This window comes from Pteropus vampyrus, unplaced genomic scaffold (assembly GCF_000151845.1).
Source record: "Pteropus vampyrus isolate Shadow unplaced genomic scaffold, Pvam_2.0 Scaffold45, whole genome shotgun sequence".
NCBI lineage: Eukaryota > Metazoa > Chordata > Mammalia > Chiroptera > Pteropodidae > Pteropus > Pteropus vampyrus.
The window spans coordinates 5,972,096-5,980,424 of record NW_011888826.1 but is presented as its reverse complement, the minus strand read 5'-3'; the positions used below and the strand labels follow the sequence as shown (position 1 = coordinate 5,980,424).

At 39.2% G+C, this 8,329-nt stretch overlaps 1 pseudogene; it reads left to right on the top strand.

Moving 5' to 3' along the window:
- The first annotated feature begins 455 nt into the window (after positions 1 to 455).
- LOC105291436 lies at positions 456 to 2,503 on the top strand (annotated as a pseudogene).
- Positions 2,504 to 8,329: the final 5,826 nt, after the last annotated feature.

The window sequence follows — 8,329 nt, the reverse complement described above, 5'->3', positions numbered from 1 at the left end:
TTCAAATATATGAAGTACATGTACCTTCATTTCTCACCGTTTTTTCCTCTTCTCAGGATTTGCCCCCATCTCAAGATCCTTGCTTTGTAGCTTCATTCACTGTTTGGCTGAAGTAAACTATTGGTCCTTAAATGGGCACTTGGCAGTATACTCTCGAAGTTCCTGAATATTCTCTGAAAATATATTTTTTAAGCCAGTCAAGTGATAATATCTTGGTTGAGTACAGGATTCTGAAGTGATGCTCCTTTTTATCTCACTGGTCCATTGATGATATTCCACTGCCTTCTAAACATTCCAAATGTGGTTTGCTATTTGGGTGTGGGTGGGGGGAGGATTTGCTTTTTCTAGCAGAACCCCATCTAAAAATATTTACATATTCATATAAATTAAAAAATGAATATGTAGCCACCACCCCCACCTCCTTTCAGAACATCCAACGTCAGAACGTTCCGAAGATGACGTCGGAGCGTTCTGGAATCCAGTGTCTCTCGGCTACGGCTGCCAAAGGAACGAGGAAAAAGCAACAAGGAGGAAGAGCAACGGCTGCATGGATCGCAAAACGCCCAGTCCGGAGGCGTTTCTGGGCAGACCTTGGTCCTCCTGGATCGACGCCGCCCAATTACGAGGCTCCGACAATGTAGATTTAGAAGAAGATGGAAAAGAGCGTGGAAAAAGCAGGGAGGTTATGAGGCTTAGTAAAGAAGATATGCACCTATTTGGCCATTATCCAGCCCATGATGACTTCTGTCTCGTAGTGTGCAGTGCCTGTAATCAGGTCGTCAAGCCACAGGCTTTCCAGTCGCACTGCGAGAGAAGACACGGTTCAATGTGCGGGCTTCCTCCGTCCAGGGCGTCTCCGCCCTCCGCTTCCAAGGCGTCTCTAGTACAGAACAAAACGAAAACCTGTCTCGGTGGCCAGAACTCTGCCAGCAGCACCTCAAAGCCTTTCGAAACACCTAAAGACAGTCTACTTAACTCCAGCAGCAAACAGCACGTAGTGTTTTCTGCGAAAAGATCAAGGGGAAAACCACGTGTTCTGGCTCCTGCAGTCAGTTTAGAGGAAATTCCTAACCTAGTGAAGGCACATGGTGCCAAAGTCAAAATGACCTCTACAATCACCGCTGCGGTCATCTCCCGCTCCACTTCGGCGTCCGCCGCTGTCTCCACTCCACCCTTAATTAAGCCGGCCTTGATGTCCCAGTCAGTGCCACCTCCCCCCGAGAAGATCTCAAATGGCAAGGAAATGTTGTCCACCACAATAGACAAGAAACACAAAAGTGGCACCACCGACGACAAGCCTTACAAGAGACTTTCAGAGATAGAATTTGACACAAATAACCACTGTGGAGTATCGGATCCTGAGACAAAGAAACCTTGCACAAGGTTCCCAACCTGCAAGACACATTCACTAGGTCATCGGAGGGCAGTCACGGGCCAGAAAAAGCAATTCGACCTGCTTCTCGTGCAACGCAAAGCCAAGTCCCGGGGGAAAGAAGTTAAAGAGTGTCTCCTGACTTCGGCTAGGGAAGTTCTTCCAAAGCAGTCGGGCCCGGCGCAGGAATCTCTGCCAGGGTCCTCAGGGAGCTCTGGGCCAGAACCCAAAGTCGCATCCCCTGCAAACTTCAGGCCACCTAACTCAGCGCCCCCTAGACCGTCATCCGCAAATGGCATAAAGAGCAGCACATCTTCAAATCACAGTGGCTACACTCCGGAACCCTTTCTGCCCCCAGTTAGAGGCGACCTCACCATCCGACTGAATGATGAAGGGGAGATGGACTGAGCCACCGAATCCGCGAACTTAAGACCCTTAGTTCTTCCCCCAGCATCCCAAACCTCCTGCGCTTTGCTCATTCGGGAGTCTCCTCATGGAACGAGGGTACTACGTGTCTGATAGAAGATAAGATCGTTTTTGATCTGCATTAAACTCCATAGTAGAAAAAACACTCGAATTCACAGATATGGAAGAAGGTCCCTCCTGCAGCAGATAGCCCCATGCTCCAAGTCCTCGCCAGCAGCCCATGTCACCACCCCTGTTCTGTCATCCGTTTTACAGCTTTTCAGCAACCCCAGCGCTGTTTATCCTCCTTCAGCTTGACACACACCTCTTCTTTCATAATGACATTAGCCATGTTCTCAAACACAGCTTTTGTGACATTGCCAGATCCAAGCGATGTCACACATCACAGCTTTCCCTCCAGTGCCTGCAACTCTCGGCCTCACGGACTCAATCGTCAAGGCCTCTTCCGCCGTGTCCCTGATACCAGCCCTCATCCCTTCCCCATTCCACAAGGCATCCACGACTAAAACCAGCAAATCCTTAAAAGTCGAAGACCTGTCAGCCTGTAGCAACGAGTCTCCAAGTAACAAAAAAAGGAAGCCGCGGTCCTTGACTTCCTTCTTTCCCTCTTCATTCTTCTTGCAGACACCTTTCTTGCCTCCATTATCAGGCCCCACAGAAAGTACTGCTTCTGGAAGCCAGTTCAGCTTGAACTCCATTTCCTGAGCCCTGACTCTGGCTCTGGCCTTTCTTCCTCTTTTTTTAATGACTAATTTTTAGCTTTGGAGAAAAAGAAAAAAGAAAAAGAATGTGAATTTGAGATTTACAGAAAACAAAACAAAAAAAATAAAATAATAAAAATGAATATTTACATGTATTTGTGAAATATGTACATTAAATATTTACATAGGTAGAATTAAATACACATAAATATTTTTTACATAGATAAGGGTCCTGATAGAACAAATTATCCCCCCCATGATAGCAAATTGCCTTTGGAATGTTTGTTTTGTAACCATGAAAGCTAGATATAGATATAGATATAGATATATAGATAAAGATATATTGGTATATAGATATACTGACATATATACACCAAAATTCACCATTAATTCATCAGAAATCAAACTTTATTTCAATTTATATACTGAAATTTTTAATTCAAAAGTTAGAGTTTTCAACTTTAAGACATCTTTTTAGTGCTTTTTAGACCTCTAGTGCTCTTCCTTTATTTGTAACTCTGTTCTTGCTCTATAGCTCTTACAGAAGTTCAATTTCATTAAGTGTTACTCATAATTCTTCAACTTAGTCTCTCTCTCAACCAAGCTATTTTGGATCCTAACAAAAGAAAACTAAGAGAATTTGTCACTAACTGACCTGCACTACAAGAAATGCTAAAAGTAGTTCTTCAGGATGATGAGAAATTATACCAGTTACACAGAAAAGGATGAAAAGCATCAGAGGTGGTAAATATCAAATACAAAAGCAAAAGGCTATTTTCCCCTGCTTTTCATCTCTTATAATATCTTTATATCATATAAATGTTTAAAGCTAAAATTACAATATCACCCTTATTGTTTACAAGATATGCAGATGTGATACATACAACTATAACACAAATTGCCAGTTTTATATATTTTACATAACTGATATATTAGAAACTGTAAATGAACTTTGAAAAGTTAATGTTATCCACTGTTATCACTGGAGCAACCACTAAAAAGGGGGCAGGCTGTGAAGACTAATAGCTTCTCTGCTGAGGTCAAAGGGGCTCAGTCAGTTTGGAGGGGTGACCAATGATCAACACCAATGACGATGTCAATGGTAGTGATGATCTTGGAAATGCATAGATGAAGAAGGCCACCATCTCTATTAGCCAGAGTTGGTGGTCATGGTTGTGGCAAGCGTATTCCTAGCTGAAATTGTGCAGATAAGCATCAGAGACTGGAGAATAACCCAGGGACACACTCACAAGTGCCCTTGAAGCTGCATGTATGTATACACGCACCTAGGAAATATGAAAGAGTCCAGAAAAAAGTAAAAGCCAGAGAACACTTGAAAATGGCCTCAACTTTGAATTTTTCTCCTTCCCACACACAGATCTACGGGCAGAGAACGGAAGCCTTACTATTGGTTGAGCATAATTTCTGTATTAAAATTGGATGTTCTCCAACCTATGCATAAACAAAGGCAACCTGTAGGAAAGTAGACTTGAAAACAAAAACAAGAACAAAAAATACATTAAAAAATACTAAACAGAGACATTAGTGTTCACACACTACAGTAGCAACAGATTTCGCAGATTTAGGCTAGGGAAGTTATTAAACAAAAGAAAACAAAAACAGCAACAGCAACTGTCAGAGGGAGAAATGAGAATCCAGAGAAGTTAAAATATATTATCCAAATGTCAAATTTTTAACCAAAAATTACAAAGCAAGAAACAGAAAAGCGTAATTCATTCTGTGATGGGGAGGAAGCAGTCAACAGAGTGATTCTGATTGTCACTGGATGCTGGTTATAACAGACAAAGACTTCAAAGCAGCTATTATAGATAAGTTCAAAGAAGTAAAGAAATGTTACATTTGAAAAGTTAGGGGCAAGCATGACAACAGTAAATTAATAGGTATAAATGCGCAAAAAGACATTGAAATTACAAAAAGTTATTTAAAAATTGAAGAAAACTTAACTCTGAAACCTATGAGATAGCATACCAACAAACATGAAATGGGAGTCAAAACAAAAGGCTACATTTTGTATGATTCTATTTATATAAAATTTTAGAAAAAGAAAATATGGATCAATATTAAATGAGCAAATCAAATAAATGAAGAGAAGACATGCTTTTCTCTGTTTTATACAAACAACTTAGCAGGGATCAGGCAGTAAATTTAATAAGACTTTAGTGAAGTATATAGGGACAGTAGAAGGAAAAATACAATGAAGAAAATAACAATAAGTAAGCCCATTCCTCAGGTTTATTCTAGACCAGCTCTTTGTTTTACTTACGGTCTGCCCACACTGGTAGCGTCTCAGTGCCTTAGCGTCTAAGCAAAGTAACCCTTATCCTACAAGGAAGAGAAGTTTTTGTTTGTTTGTTTGTTTGTTGTTTGTTGTGTGTATGTATGTAAGGCTAGATCTTCTTACCTTTTCTGCCATCTAATTGCAATCTTCCCTGGGTAAACCATTGCCCTATCCACAAGAATGTGGTCTAGCTCCATGTTCAATAAGACAGATGCACAATGATTTGATGCCTCTTCATTTCCAAAAGTCTTGGTTTTTCACTATCAGATAACACCATCTGTAAGACATCAACATCCCAGCACATACTATGCTACCCATGCTTAATCCATTTTCTTTTTAATTCATCATTATAAATGGTTCAATTATTTCATCATCATCAAGAGTTCCATTTTCAACCAAAGTTGCCATGTTGTATAAGGTTTAAATGAAACATTAGGGACAATATTTGTGAAGATTTCATTATCATGCCTGGCACAGAAATATGTGGAGTAAATGTTATAACTCTCTCATTTTTTCCCCTGATATAATGATAAGATTTGTCAGTAGGTCATGAATCGTTTTAATCAGTGAAATAACTAGATCAAATTTATGTTTTAAAAGTTTCTCAAGTAGAAGTATGGACAGAAAGACTAATGCCTAGGAGACCATCCATTTAAGACAAAAGAGGAAGAATGATAGAGGAGGATGAAGCTGTAGACATGGAGGCCAAAATGTAAGCTACACATATATTGTAATTTTTTAAATGATTATTTAGATAATGAATAAGTAGTGAAGGTCTTTAAGAGAGGGGGGAAATGATCAAAACTGTATTTTAGGGCATGTGTCTAGAGTAATATAATGAAGATACCAAAGGATTGGAACTAAAACAGGGAGATGATAGAATTTAATTGCCCAGGTGATAAATGCTTAAAGCCTGCCTTAAGATGATGGACTTAATAGTGATAATAATGGTCTTTGGAATGGTTATCGTTGAATGCTTGCTCTGTGCCACAATGCTGGCACAACTCCAAAAATTCATCTAATCTTCAGAACAATACTGCATAATTTTGATACTGTTATTACCCTCATTTTGCCAAAGTTAGTAACGGAGTAGCCAGGCTGGATTCAAATCCAGGCTACTTCTGAACCCTGTGCTGCAGTAGTGTTCTGTACTAGTGACATATAAAGAGAGAATGACTGCCTGGGTGCCAGTGGTCAAAGACCAGTGACATATGACCCAGAGATTTCTAGACTGTGGAGACAGTTGGAAATAAGCCCTCAGGACTCTGATTCTTATAATTATAATTCATTCTCTTTCTCTTAGCTTACACTTATACTTCTGATAGTGTGGACTCTCTAAATTTTCTCCCTACTGTAACAGTACTTACTGCAAGAAATATGTCATATTTCTTTTTAAGATAATCTGACTTAGTTAAATCTGGCTGAGTCCCTGCACTTGTTGGGGTTTATGAAAGCTTCAGTGTCAGCCATGACCAGAACTGCCCTTTCTCCACTGCACCATACAAGACCCAGAAAAATAAAGAAGGAACATGTTTCTCAGTCCACAGTAGACCCCTTCGGCCAGTCTTTGTCACTGCCATCCTTAGTTCATTATCCATAAGACACTATTTTGATGCTCATATCCAGCACTGAAATTGGGGACAACAAAGGCACCCAGAGCAGATGTATGTAAGTAGAACATTCTCACATGTGTCCATGCCTCTGTGTGTGTTACCTGCCCTTGAGTCAACTCTGACTCCTGGCAACCCTATAAATGAGGGATGTCCACTGTGTCCTGTCTTCAACAGCCATACTCAGCTCTGTAGAGTCATGCTCATGGCTTCTTTTTGTTTTTTTCCAGTTTTATTGAAATATAATAGACAGTTGCTCATATTTACGCTGTATAATTCAATGAGTTTTTTCAATTATAGTTGGCATACCATAATATATTAGTTTCATTTGTACTGTATAGGGATTAGAGATCTATATAACTCACAAAGTGATCACCCCACTAAATCTAGTAGTCTTCTTTCTCCTTACATATTTATTACAACATTATTAACAATTTTCCTTATGCTATACTTTATATCTCCATGTCTATTTTGTAACTATCCATTTGTACTTCTTAATCCCTTTGCCCTTTTTTTCTATCCCCCCAACCTCCTCCAATCTAGTAGCCCTCAAAATATTCTCTGTATCTATGAGTTTATTTCCGTTTTTGTTTTTGTTGTTTATTTTGCTATTTAGATTCCACATGTACATGAAATAATGTGATATTTGTCTTTCTCTACCCGACTTATTTCATTCAGTTTAATACTCTCTAGGACCATCAAGGCGATATCTTTTTCCATCCCCTTCCTTTTAGTCTCTGTGTGTCTTTTAATCTGAAATGAGTCTCTTATAGGCAGCATATGTAGGGGTCTTGTTTTCTTATCCATTCAGCCACTCTATCTTTTGGTTGGAGCACTTAATTCTTTTCCATTTGAGGTACTTATTGATAAAAATGTAGTTATTACTATTCTTTATTCATGTTTTTGATACATGTTTTTTCTTCTTAAAGAAGTCCCTCAAGCATTTCCTATAATACTGGCTTGGTGTTGATGAATTCCTTTAGCTTATTTTTGTCTGGGAAGCTCTTTATCTGTCCTTCAACTCTAAGTGATAGCTTTGCTGGATAAAGTATTCTTGATTGTAGGTCCTGGGTTTTCATCACATTGAATATTTTGTGTCAAGCCCTTCTCTCCTGCATAGTGGTTTTTTTTGTGTGTGTGTGTGTTTTTTTGCTATTCTTATGGGTGCTCCCTTGTAGGTAACTAACTGCTTTTCTCTTGCTGCTTTTAAGATTCTCTCTTTGTATTTAACCTTTGGCATTTTAATTATAATGTGTCTTGGTGTGGACCTCTTTGGGTTTATCTTTTTCTTAGGACTCTCTGAGCTTCCTGGGGTTGTATGTCTATTTCTTTTACTAGGTTAGGAAAGTTTTCCATCATTATTTCCTCAAATAGCTCTTCGATTTCTTGTTTTCCTTCAGGCACCCCTATGACATGGATATTTTTACATTTCATTGTGTCCTACAGATTCCTTAAATTGTTATTGTAGTCTTGACTTCTTTTTTCTTGCTGTTCTGATTGAGTGAATGCCTATGGCTTCTTTAATGGAGTCAGTCCATCTCATATTTTGTCTCCTCTCTTCCTGCTGGCTTCTGTTTTCCTCAGCATTATTGTCTTTTCCAAAGAACCCTGCCTTCTCACGGTGTGCCCAAAGTAGGACAGCTCCAGGCAGTCACTTAGTAGCTATCTCAGCTATAAGATTGACTGTCATAGTACCTCGGTGTTTGTGTTCAAATACTTATTTTCCTTAATAATGGCCATAAAACGCGAGTAGTGAGGTTGGTAGTTTAGAAATGCCAAAGAGGAGCCATAAGTGTTTCTTGTAAGCAATAAGGTAAAAAATATTACTAAAAAGACATAATAAACATGAATTTATTTGAACCTGACAAGTGTTGACAGAATTAAAAAGAGAAATTGCAAAATTTTACAGTTACATTCACAG